The following is a 14,517-nucleotide window of genomic DNA, read 5'->3' as shown; positions in this document are numbered from 1 at the left end:
GCCCGGCTCCCTGCACTGTGTTCGGTCCGGGACTTGCGGCCGAAATACGTCCGTCAATTACGGACGTAATTAGTGTGTGTGCACATACCCTCAAAGAGAAGTTCTGCAGCAGCCGAACTGTGTATTATAAGGAACATCCCGTCCACTATAGATTATAAGAACATTAGAGGTTCTCTGACCTGCAGGTTTTCTATAGTTACAGGTGACATTTAAAGAGAATCTATGTAAAAAAAAAATCAAAAACATTATTCGCAAAGTTATGGACCATTTTTCTTAATATAATAATTTGGATAAATTTGCCAAATAGGAGGTGACCATTTCTTTTCACTCTGGGCGGTGTCATGTTTTCTGTATGATGCCGTCCAATCAGCACACAGCTTCTCCTCTTCCCTGCACTGCAACACAGCGTGATAATATAGTATACAGCTCCCATTCCCGACTGGTGATACTTCAGGTCAACTGCTGGCATATGAAAGATTAGAATCTCCTCTTCCATATGCCACCAGAACCGCTGTTTTAGGTGGTCCACAGCCCGAGATATGGCTGTTTGATGTGACCTCCCCTTCCCTCCAGCCTCAGTCTCTCACACTGTGTGAAGCAGCTTCATGCTGATTGGACAGTGTCAGAGGCTGTGAGGAGGCTCCACCCCCGGAGAATCGCTGTGGTTACCTCCCACTTGTCTAGTATCAGTCCATTTGCATAGGGCCAGGTAGTGTAGAAGCTGTGATCGCGCCTGGCCCCGTATTCTCCTGAATCGCCGCATGTGGAGTACAGCAGTGAAGTTTCCCCAGTCTAATGGGCTCTGCTATGCACGCGCTAATTATGTCACACTACACCCAGGTGCTATACCGGGGCCAGGTGCGATCACAGCTACTAGACTGACAGGCCCGGTCACTCAGAGAAGGATGGCACGCCACCTAGTGGGGGCATTACCCGGTCTGTACATTACAGTATACAGTTGTGTAGCGGATGTAGGAGAGCCCGTCAGTGCGGATATAACGGCAGTTACCACATCCAGGCCAGGAGCGGGGACGTTACTTTCTTCACTTCAATCTCATCCTTCAGCTCGTTGATTCCGCTTGTATTTCTATTTTCTGCTGGTCCTCGAAGGCGACGTTCACGTCTTCAGCGACCTGCGAGGAAACGGATGTAAAACGTAACGTAGGTGGTGAAAGTAGTCAATAACCCCGATGTAAAAACGCAGCTCTCGGTGTGACTGGAGTAGAAGTCAAAACTGAACGATCAACAGACAAAGTGAAATATTTATACAGTGACTGAAGAATAAATACAGTAAATCTGCTAATCCGGGAACCAACAGTCCAGAAATCCTGCTAATCCGGAATCAAACAAGATGGAGGCATTCACCGGATAATCCGGCAGCAGAGATCCCCGATCTACATCTGATGGGTCACAACGTCCAATGATCCGGCATCTCGCGGTCCTGACCAGAAGATTTACCACATGGGAAGTCCAGAAGGAACTACAATCAGGCTCAGCTGAGAGGATGAGGGTTGTAGTTCTAAATAAGATAGAAGTATAAGGACCATGTACAGGGGAAGTAGTCCCAACTACTCTCCTCATCCTCCTGGAGGACATGCTGAGACTTCTAGTTCCCCAGGAGTCCTTCTTCCGCCGAGCTGACAGGAGCTGCTCAGTCCTCCGCCATTATACAGACATCACAACGTCACTAATTGCGCCAAAGTCTCGTCCGCCCCCCTCTCCGTACCGGCCCCTCCGCGACATTAATCACAGGAGACCCCAATTCTATCCACAGCACCACCCCAAATACCGGCCCCGAGCTGCCTCACTGTCTTCATCATGGTGGCCGCCATCTTGGGACAGTACCATTCTCGGGAGGGGGGACGTGCCTCATCTAGGTGCTATATATGGACTGTAGAGTCCGGCGTAAAACTCCACTTATGTAGTAGTAATAGTAATGAAATAATAAAATATGGTCTGCGGGGAGAGTTTTGTGATAAATAAGACGTGAGGGTGAGATACACGGATGAAGTAATGGTACGGTCCGAATAACGATCTGTGCAGACGGGGCGCAGTTCGCTTATAGTCCACCAGATGGCGCTGTGCCAATGCTGTGCGCAGAGAAGAGACCACGTGACCCACGCTGTTCATTATAAGAATATTACACGCCAGAATGACTGACCAACATGACAATATAAAGTACAAGCCGCGAGATGATCTACAGGAGAGTGTTAAAGGGGCTTTCTGACTATAGGGAACCCCCACTCCCTTAAAGGGGAAATCTCCAAAAACCACTTTCTAGCTGCTCACTTACTTAGTGCTCAATAGTCCATCAGAAAGTAGAACTGGAGAAGATGAAACATTTATGAATGATCTTGTGATCATGTGTGGTCCTCTCCTGTCTGCAGGAACATGGAGCAACACGTGGCTGCAGGATCAGACTACACAGGGTTTCCTTGTAGTCTGTAACCATGGAGACACAAGAGTATTTATAAAGTTGCTTAATTTTTCCTTTTAGATACATTAGGACAATCCAGACCTGGTTGCAAAAGTCTTCATACCCTGTATTTCCATTAACACCCAGAACTACCCGCCCGGGCATTTCCATCTGAACCCCTCCCTCTATACCCCCCCCCCACCCCTTAATGACCAGGCCATTTTTTACATTTTTCCATCGTCGCATTCCAAGAGCTATAACTTTTTTATTTTTGCGGCGACATAGCTGTATAAGGTCTTGTTTTTTGCGGGACAAGTTGTATTTTTTAATAGCACCATTTTGGGGGACATATTATTTATTGATTAACTTTTATTAACTTTTTTTGGGGGGGAATAGAAAAGAAACTGAAATTTCGCCACTCTTTTTTGCGTCCTAAATCTACACCGTTTACCGTGTGCTATAAATAACACAATAACTTTATTCAGCGGGTTGTTACGATTGTAACGATACCAAATTTGTATAGTTTTTGTATGTTTTACTACTTTTACACAGTAAAAACACTTTTTTTTTTCAAAATTATTTGTTTTTGTATCTCCATATTTGAAGAGCCGTAACGTTTTCATTTTTTCGCCGATGCGGTTGTATGAGGGCTTTTTTTTTTTTGCGGGACGACTTGTCGTTTTTATTGGTACCATTTTGGAGTAGATGCGACTTTTTGATCACTTTTTAATCACATTTTTTTTAAGTCCGTATTCACAGAAAACAGCAATTTTTCCGTCGTTTTTTATTTCATTTTTTACGGCGTTCACCGTGCGGGTCAAATAATGTAATAGATTTATAGTCGGGGTCGTTACGGACGCGGCGATACCAAATATGCGTGACTTTTTTACTTTATTTTGTTTTTTTAATAGTAAAGCAGTTTGTAAGGGGAAAAGCTGGGTTTTTCATTTTTTTTCACATTTTTTTAAAATTAACTTTATTAAACTTTTTTTTTTACTTTTTTACTAGTCCCACTAGGGGACTTCACTATCCTCCGATCGCTATTATAATACACTGCAATACTTTTGTATTGCAGTGTATTACTGCCTGGCCGTTTAACACGGACAGGCATCTGCTAGGTCATGCCTCCGGCATGACCTTGCATGCATTCGCTCCAGGCAGACCTGGGGGCCTTTATTAGGCCCCCGGCTGCCATTGGAGACACAGACACTCGGCGATCGTATCGCCGGGTGTCGGTGGGGGAGAGAGGGAGCTCCTCCCTCTCTCCAAAACCACTCAGATGCGGTGCTCGCTATTGTGCACCGCATCTGAGGGGTTAAATGGGTGAGATCGATACTAATATCGATCTCACCCGGTCGAGCAGGGACGCCCCCAGCCCTCAGCTGCCTCTGGCTGCTGAGAGCAGGGAGCTATGACGTCTCCCTGCTCTGTTTACTTTATCCTGATGCAGCGACGTAAAAAGGCCTATGCATCGGAATAAGGCCCGTTAGTGGCCGCTGTGAAAAGGCGTATTGGCGGTCACTAACGAGTTAAAATGAAAAACATTTAGTCGAGCCAGAACATCTCTTGGAACTGATATAACTGTTGTAACTGGGCTATCCTGATACTATACTGTGATTATTTACTGTGTTCTGTGTTTTATATCTAAGTGTGATTTTCTATTAATACATATTGCTTCTATTATACTATTGTGACATGACTCTGCGTACACACGCACACTTAGCGGCAAAGCGATTAGACAAGCGTTAATACAAGGAATAGGCAGGGGAGCTAGGCGTAACCCTAAGATAAAGGATAGATAGTTGCAGGGAAAAAATGTGGATCATTCCAGGGGCGCTGCTGTGTGGTGGAAATGATAAGAGCGAAATCCAGGGATACTAATAAGTTCAATTTAATTGAATAAGTGGCTACGCGTTTCAACGATGGACAATCGTCTTCCTCAGGCCATGTACACATTACAAAGGACATAGCTTATATAGCATCTAGGTTCAATTTACCATGGGTGAAAAAACCGCCAAATCTGTAAAGGTCAAGGTGCGATCGTGACGCAACTCCCGGTTTTTTTCCCCTTATTCCCACCGCGAGGCAGTGAGTACATACTATATTTAGTATACAAGCCAAATGGTTAAATATAAAGAAACAGTTATACAAAGGAACAGTTATACAAACAAAGGGGCAAAAAATGAAAAACAGCGATAATAAATATATAAATACATGGCTAAATGAAATATTCACAAACGTCTCAGTGTCATTAATATACGGATATAAAAACATATATTAGTCGGTTAACATAGTATGGTAAGACCAATAGGATGAGTATATGAAATAGTAAGAAATCATTTGGGCATAGGGTTACAGTAGAAGCCAATGTGTTGCTGAGTTACAATGAGAGACGCCGGGACGCGGTTTCGTTACCAGGGCAACCGAGCAGAGAGCGAAGTGACAGAACCACTGGAGGGATCTGCGCTCGCTATAGGTAAGTTATTAAAAGCTTTAAAAAGGTTAAAATATGTATTGTTAGATTAGAGAATGTACATAAATACTGTATTCATCTTAAACAATCTTTTGTAGCTACAAGAATAAAACAAAAGTATAACGAAAGTAAGAGAATTGGAACTTACACAATTCTCAAAACCGAACAGTCCTATTTTGAGTGGAAATGCACAGTGTATTTTTAGCTCTAGTGTGTGATTCTATGAGAAGAATATTGTATTTTAAATTTGAACAAGGTTAAAATTTGCAATTGTATTGCTAGGTTGACAGTGTCGGACAACGGGACCAGAGGATCTAAAGACGGACGGGAATAAGACGGGCGGAGCATGCTGCAGGTGAGTGGATGATAAAACAATTATATATAACTTATTATTAATCCCGTTTTTAACTGGTTGAATGTGCATTATTTCATATTTAGTATTTACACTAAAGAAAAAAAGACACGGCATGAATGAACTTCGTAGATAGTAAGGTAATAGAAAGAGAACGCATAGTGTATCAATGAATTTTGTCGTTCAAATTTAGCAAATATTTGTTGTTGTGAATTGATTATATTTATTCAGATTGTTTAAATTAAAGTATTAGTTTGCGATTTTACGGATACTGAAGGTGTGGGTTAATCTAATGAAGATTCAGAGATATCATTTAGACCCCCTGGGTGCAATGTCTGTAATTTAAAGATCCAATAGTTTTCCCTCTGTTTAAGCTTATTGAATCTATTGGGAACATCATGTTGTATATCTTCAATGGGTGTAACTGTGATTTGGTTAAATTGGCATTTATGTACATGGGTGAAATGGCGAGACACACTATGTTTCAAAAAGCCTGTGTTCACGTTGAATCTGTGTTTATTTATTCTGGATCTCAGACATTGTGTCGTTCTCCCTACGTATTGGAGTTGGCATGTACATTCCATTAAATAGATTACATAGGAACTGCTGCAACTTAGGGGTGACTTGATTGTGAAAGACTCTTTCGTAACTGTTGATGTGTATGTGTATTTTTTGTTGTTGATGCTATTGCAGCATAGACATCGTGGGTGGCCACATTTGTATGATCCATTTGGTCTAGATAGAAAGGTGGTTGATATTGTTTTTGGTTTGCGGATTCTGCTGGGGGCCAGAATGTTTTTCAAAGTCAACGACCGTCGGAAAGTGATGTTCGGATGAGCAGGTATTACATCTTTGAGGTAAGGGTCACTTTTTATAATGTGCCAATATTTGTGTAAAACTGATCTGACTGTTTTGTTACCTAGATTGAAAGTTGTAATAAAATTGGTGTTGTATTTATTTGGCTCAGATTTTTTCTGTACAGGGTTTAGGCAGGAATCCTGAGATAATAATGAGGCTTTACGTCTTGCATCTTTGATTAGTTTAAGAGGGAAGTTCTTGTCTCTAAATCTTCTCTCCAAAATGTTGCATTCTGATTTAAAGTTTCCATTGGTACTACAATTTTTACGTACTCTTCTAAATTGGCCGAAGGGTACATTTGTCAGCCAAGGGCGGTAGTGGGCACTTTTGAAGTCAATGTAGCTGTTCACATCGACAGATTTAAAATGAGTTTTTGTGACAAAGTGCTCGGTCGTGGTGTCATATCTGATGGTTAGGTCCAGATAATTAATTGAGATTTCGGAAAAAGTGTGCGTGAAAGAAATATCATAACTGTTGATGTTTAGATAATTGATAAAACTAGAGGCTTCATTTTCTGATCCTGACCACACAAAAAACAGGTCGTCGATATAACGCCTATATAAAAGGATATTATTTTTAAATAAATGTTCCCCAAGAATGTATTCCTCTTCAAATGCCCCCATGTACAGATTTGCATAAGCTGGTGCGAATCTGGTGCCCATTGCACAGCCTCTAGTTTGATTATAGAAGCTGTGATTGAAAGTGAATGCATTGTGATGAAGAATAAAGTCGATGCAATCAGTTAGAAAGGAGACTTGGTTATCGGGGATTGAGGTGTTAGATGATAGAAATGATTTGGTTACCTGCATGCCTTTTTTATGAGGGATGTTACTGTACAAAGCGGTTACATCTGCTGTAAGGAAGTGTATATCGGATGTGGTCGTATCAGTTTTGAGATTAAATAAGTCTTTGATTAGTTGGGTAGAGTCTTTGAGATAGGATGGTAACGTGAGCACAAAAGGTTGAAGGTGTAAATCTACGAAGTGAGAGAGGTTACTGGTTAATGAGCCAATTCCTGAAATAATTGGGCGACATCATCATTAGACATCACATATGCAGCAACCTCTTTTTTAGGCCTTCCCTCACAACTCACCAGACCTCCATTAACACCTACAGTTACCAGCAACGACATTCTCCTACCCTTCATAATGAGCCCCAAAGCACAAACCATCACCAACTTCTTTCCGAAAATTCAGAAAATTTCCATAAAAAGAAAACTCAATACAGACATAGAGGACGGAGAGGAGGAAAGAACCGTAATAAGTCACTGTCCGAGATTGAACCCAAAGAAAAATCGAACAAAGCAATAAAAATATTTAACCTGTCATCTTACTTATTAAATACTCATGAGACGAATCTACTTAATAAAGGACTGTCCTTTTGTCCTACATCTCTATCTAATGACTTTGATTTATTCATGGACCTCAACCGTTTTATTAGAAAACTTACCCTAATCAGACACTTCGCCTTACAGAAACCCATCACATCATCCGTTATTCTAGAGGATACACAACTACTGCATCCAAATATCAAAGCCATTCCAGTTGAAGTCCACTCCAAATCCGAATTTTACCCTATCCATCACCAGGGTCCTCTCATTGAAACTTTCTCAACACTAGTGAGTAGTGAATTCAGGTCGCTGGAAAACCCTTATCCCTATCGGGACAATCTGACCCCACATGAAAGAAGGGCTATCAAATCCCTGCAAAACAACGGAGATATAGTCATTCGTCCTGCCGACAAAGGGGGAGGCATAGTGATCCAGAATAGAGACAACTACCTCGGAGAAACTATAAGGATTTTAAACGACAATACGTTTTACTGCAAATTAACTTCGAACCCCCTTCCTACTTACACACTCAAGTATACATCCATGATAGAGAAAGCTTTCAAGGAGGGCTTACTCACGAAAAAAGAAAAACGTTTCTTACATGTACCATTCCCAAGCGTACCTTTCATTTATCATCTCCCCAAGATCCATAAAACACTCACGGACCCCCCCGGACGCCCAATTATTTCAGGAATTGGCTCATTAACCAGTAACCTCTCTCACTTCGTAGATTTACACCTTCAACCTTTTGTGCTCACGTTACCATCCTATCTCAAAGACTCTACCCAACTAATCAAAGACTTATTTAATCTCAAAACTGATACGACCACATCCGATATACACTTCCTTACAGCAGATGTAACCGCTTTGTACAGTAACATCCCTCATAAAAAAGGCATGCAGGTAACCAAATCATTTCTATCATCTAACACCTCAATCCCCGATAACCAAGTCTCCTTTCTAACTGATTGCATCGACTTTATTCTTCATCACAATGCATTCACTTTCAATCACAGCTTCTATAATCAAACTAGAGGCTGTGCAATGGGCACCAGATTCGCACCAGCTTATGCAAATCTGTACATGGGGGCATTTGAAGAGGAATACATTCTTGGGGAACATTTATTTAAAAATAATATCCTTTTATATAGGCGTTATATCGACGACCTGTTTTTCGTGTGGACAGGATCAGAAAATGAAGCCTCTAGTTTTATCAATTATCTAAACATCAACAGTTATGATATTTCTTTCACGCACACTTTTTCCGAAATCTCAATTAATTATCTGGACCTAACCATCAGATATGACACCACGACCGAGCACTTTGTCACAAAAACTCATTTTAAATCTGTCGATGTGAACAGCTACATTGACTTCAAAAGTGCCCACTACCGCCCTTGGCTGACAAATGTACCCTTCGGCCAATTTAGAAGAGTACGTAAAAATTGTAGTACCAATGGAAACTTTAAATCAGAATGCAACATTTTGGAGAGAAGATTTAGAGACAAGAACTTCCCTCTTAAACTAATCAAAGATGCAAGACGTAAAGCCTCATTATTATCTCAGGATTCCTGCCTAAACCCTGTACAGAAAAAATCTGAGCCAAATAAATACAACACCAATTTTATTACAACTTTCAATCTAGGTAACAAAACAGTCAGATCAGTTTTACACAAATATTGGCACATTATAAAAAGTGACCCTTACCTCAAAGATGTAATACCTGCTCATCCGAACATCACTTTCCGACGGTCGTTGACTTTGAAAAACATTCTGGCCCCCAGCAGAATCCGCAAACCAAAAACAATATCAACCACCTTTCTATCTAGACCAAATGGATCATACAAATGTGGCCACCCACGATGTCTATGCTGCAATAGCATCAACAACAAAAAATACACATACACATCAACAGTTACGAAAGAGTCTTTCACAATCAAGTCACCCCTAAGTTGCAGCAGTTCCTATGTAATCTATTTAATGGAATGTACATGCCAACTCCAATACGTAGGGAGAACGACACAATGTCTGAGATCCAGAATAAATAAACACAGATTCAACGTGAACACAGGCTTTTTGAAACATAGTGTGTCTCGCCATTTCACCCATGTACATAAATGCCAATTTAACCAAATCACAGTTACACCCATTGAAGATATACAACATGATGTTCCCAATAGATTCAATAAGCTTAAACAGAGGGAAAACTATTGGATCTTTAAATTACAGACATTGCACCCAGGGGGTCTAAATGATATCTCTGAATCTTCATTAGATTAACCCACACCTTCAGTATCCGTAAAATCGCAAACTAATACTTTAATTTAAACAATCTGAATAAATATAATCAATTCACAACAACAAATATTTGCTAAATTTGAACGACAAAATTCATTGATACACTATGCGTTCTCTTTCTATTACCTTACTATCTACGAAGTTCATTCATGCCGTGTCTTTTTTTCTTTAGTGTAAATACTAAATATGAAATAATGCACATTCAACCAGTTAAAAACGGGATTAATAATAAGTTATATATAATTGTTTTATCATCCACTCACCTGCAGCATGCTCCGCCCGTCTTATTCCCGTCCGTCTTTAGATCCTCTGGTCCCGTTGTCCGACACTGTCAACCTAGCAATACAATTGCAAATTTTAACCTTGTTCAAATTTAAAATACAATATTCTTCTCATAGAATCACACACTAGAGCTAAAAATACACTGTGCATTTCCACTCAAAATAGGACTGTTCGGTTTTGAGAATTGTGTAAGTTCCAATTCTCTTACTTTCGTTATACTTTTGTTTTATTCTTGTAGCTACAAAAGATTGTTTAAGATGAATACAGTATTTATGTACATTCTCTAATCTAACAATACATATTTTAACCTTTTTAAAGCTTTTAATAACTTACCTATAGCGAGCGCAGATCCCTCCAGTGGTTCTGTCACTTCGCTCTCTGCTCGGTTGCCCTGGTAACGAAACCGCGTCCCGGCGTCTCTCATTGTAACTCAGCAACACATTGGCTTCTACTGTAACCCTATGCCCAAATGATTTCTTACTATTTCATATACTCATCCTATTGGTCTTACCATACTATGTTAACCGACTAATATATGTTTTTATATCCGTATATTAATGACACTGAGACGTTTGTGAATATTTCATTTAGCCATGTATTTATATATTTATTATCGCTGTTTTTCATTTTTTGCCCCTTTGTTTGTATAACTGTTCCTTTGTATAACTGTTTCTTTATATTTAACCATTTGGCTTGTATACTAAATATAGTATGTACTCACTGCCTCGCGGTGGGAATAAGGGGAAAAAAACCGGGAGTTGCGTCACGATCGCACCTTGACCTTTACAGATTTGGCGGTTTTTTCACACATGGTAAATTGAACCTAGATGCTATATAAGCTATGTCCTTTGTAATGTGTACATGGCCTGAGGAAGACGATTGTCCATCGTTGAAACGCGTAGCCACTTATTCAATTAGATTGAACTTATTAGTATCCCTGGATTTCGCTCTTATCATTTCCACCACACAGCAGCGCCCCTGGAATGATCCACATTTTTTTCCTGCAACTATCTATACTCAAGCGGTCCCATCTGGTAACCGACTCGGATCTGGCAGCAGCACTGTGGTTTCTATTTTACATGCCCTAAAAACGTCCTATCCAGGTGAGCACATTTCTCGCTCTATTGTCTCACCCGTACCAACTGATCTGCACAAGGTGGCGCCGTGTTTTTTTCTCTTTATCACTTCTAAGATAAAGGAGGTAGCAATAGTGGGTGACACTAGCCCAGCGAATCCCGCTGTTATTACGAACACTTTTACAGCGCCAATCGAAGGCCAAAAGCATAACATGGCAGCCACCAAGATGGAAGTCTAGTTGTCTTTTCATGTGTGGTTTTGGGGTACACTGGAATATGAGACTGGCTGCGTGCGCTCCTTATCTGAAATGGCTCAGCGGTATCAGTGGCTGGTAGACATGGCTGTGGTGTAGATGGACCTGGTTCAAATCCCCCTGTGGTCTAATATCACATTGAGGGCTTCATGAGGAATGTCTGTATATGCTTCCTCGTTGTTTTAGTGACCAAAGTCAAGAAGACCCGGATTTAAGGAGCTTGAAGACGAGGGTGACTGTAAGAGTCTTGGTGGCCCTGCGGAGATGACCCTTGAAGTCTAATGTTTGTTGGAGTTTTTTGTTTTAATCCCTTTTCTGCGTCTTGATAGATTATATTCATCTGGTAATTACTTTTGGAACTAGCGAATGTTGTGGCACGTAGCGCTGGGCTGGTGGGTTGTCCTATGGCTTTGTGTAGCTCCAGGTTCTAGTCCCGCTGCTCTCATTATTTTATATTAACATCATTGGAGAACATTGTATTTATCTCGCTGGCTTCCTCAGTCATAATGTGGTTCAGGGTCTACAGAAGAACACAAGGCTATGGAGTGAGATCCTGGAGTTCTAGCCCCTTGAGCATACTTTATGGTCTTATTAAGAATGATCACATTGGGTATCACAGGAGAAGGTGACCATGGTGGCTGAGGTGGCAGATGGCAAAGGTGACCGTGGCAGCCTATGTGGAGATAGCAAAGGTGACCGGGGTGGCTGATATGGAAGTGGCAAAATGGCCAGGGCTCGGAGATCATGAGGCATGGCCAATGGTTGGAATATTTGCACTTGCTTTTTCTTTAACTGTAATAATATTGCTTACAGTATTGACTATTAATCCTTGGCTTGGGATAAGAAGTTGGACGACCCGGGTGATGCCCATGGTTGAACATGATGTTGACTCCTTGATATAGTTGGTCCATGTTGTTCTTTGCTTCAGATGACCCGTGCTACGCAAATAATTTGAAGCTGCGGTGTTAGGAACGGGACGGGCGGCTGATCTAGAAGATATTTTATGAAGTATGAAAAGTCTTATCTGCAGGAACATCCTGGGCTGAGTTGGAGATGCCTGGCCTTAGGATTTTCTTTTTGCTTCTCTCGATGCCTCATCCCCTGATGAACAGTCTTAGGACTTTTAGAATCTTGTTTGTGTAACTTTTCCTTTATTTTAGAGTGATAATTACAAAAATCTCCTGTGACTTTCAGATCTGGCCGTGGGTCAGTGGTAAGTGCAACAGCTTGGAAAGTAAGAAGAAGTCATAGGTTCTAGCCCCATCTGCTGCTATTTCATTTGTTTCCGTCCATTCGGAGCAGATTCTACGTTTTTTTTGCCCACGGGGCTCAGATCCGCTCAGAACCATTTTCCTCATTCTCGATAATGACAATGAGAAAGGAACTAATATATGTATAGAGCTGGAGCTGGCTCAGAGGGTAGAGCGCCAGGATAACCGGTGGGGATGCTGGAGCCGCTGGTTTGAATCCCAGGACCGGCTCCTAGGAATAGCAAATCAGTACTTCGGGACACTAAATACCACGCAACTATAGTGCAGCTGTGTGGAGTGGAAAGTGGGGGTTATAGAAAAATGGAGCATTTTTTTTCACACATTTGAAATCAGAGCAGTAGGGTCTTCTCCACAGCTGGGAATCAGGGTATAAAGGGAGTCGGAGATTTGAACCTGGGCCTTCAGGATGGGAAGCCGAGCAGGTACCCTTCAAGCTATCAAGGCATTTGTTAACAGAGTAGGTGTTTTGGTAAAGATGACCTCTAGATTGTAACCGAATAATCCTCAAACTCCCGACCTGTGAGGGTCACTTCAGTATTGGGATTATTAAGGGAGAAGTGTGTTCAGTGAAGATGTGGATCTCCGAGGTGACCTCCGAAGCTGCTGGATCTGCGTTAGTGTCGGTTTTGGAAGGCGATGTGGAAGCTCCTTATGCATGACCCCTGCAGATTTGTCCATTTATTGAGTGAGCCCGCACACACGTCATGCAATACACTATTCCCATTGGATGGACACTGCTCTGTAGATGATTCAGTATAATTTCTTGTAATGTTGAACCTTGAAAGGCGTCCGAACCCGGCCGGGACAATATACATCATAATGTCCATCGGTAAACAAGAGATCATCGAGGGATCCGTTCATGTTTTCTGACGTGTCAAATGTTACTAAAGCCTAAGAGAAGAATTATGTATTTTAGGTGGACCCTCTCATTTAGCGGGTAAATTAGCAACTCCACCTTTATTGGCTATGAGATGGAACCGCCCAAATCTTCTTTCTACTATATCAAGGCAAACTAGTGACCCCTGGGACTGGTTGTTTAGAGGACAACATCAATATGGAATTTTTTTATTTTTTACAGATACGACGGAGAATAAACTGGAGTAAGATGGAACCACCAGGAATGCGCAGCGGTCGTCCATCTGCGGTCTTGATATCATGGCTGGTGTAAATTGATTCTCACCAATGTTTCCATAGATAACGGTTCTTCCCCTTGTATTCTCTGTGTGTCAGATTCGGGAACATGGTAGACTGGGGCACGAGCGTCAAGATATGAGTGCACGTCTTCACCATAAAATGGGTGCAGGGTCACGGATATCTTAGCACCGCATTAATAGATGTAGTGCTGACGGCCACTGACCACCAGCATCTCCCCTCCCTCGGCGACCGTCAGCTTACCTTATCTCAATGCCAGCGTTTCCCTCCACCTCCCCGGGGACGCTGGCTGCTTCTTGGCCCCAGCTCCTGTAGGGTGCACGCACTGGTGATCTCTTAAAGGCGGAGTGCGTGCACCAATTAGGGTACGATCTCATGCTAAAGTAAAGACGGCTGTATAATACAGTGTTGTTTTCAAGGGAAAACAGCCGCTAATTTTCAGCTGTTTTGAAAGTATCAAGCGTTTTTTGATGCATTTTGCCCCATCTGAACGAAACGCTGTTTTTCCCATTGAAATCAATGGGCAGATGTTTGGAGGCGTACAGCTTTCGTTTTTCGGGGCATTTACGCCCCGAAAAACAGCTGAAAATAGCCGTGTGAACATTCCCTAAAAGTTTCTCCAGCCTCTTTCCGGTGTTTGTCTTGCAAATAGTTCCTTAGCTGCATCCAGTATCTGTGTCCAGTTCTCATGCCAAGTCAAGTTTCCATGACGACTTCACCATCTGTGTCCAGTGCCCAGTCAAGTGTCCAAGACA

Source organism: Rhinoderma darwinii, chromosome 12 (assembly GCF_050947455.1).
Source record: "Rhinoderma darwinii isolate aRhiDar2 chromosome 12, aRhiDar2.hap1, whole genome shotgun sequence".
Classification (NCBI taxonomy): Eukaryota; Metazoa; Chordata; class Amphibia; order Anura; family Rhinodermatidae; genus Rhinoderma; species Rhinoderma darwinii.
The sequence above is the reverse complement of the archived record's forward strand: the minus strand, read 5'-3'. Positions refer to the sequence as shown.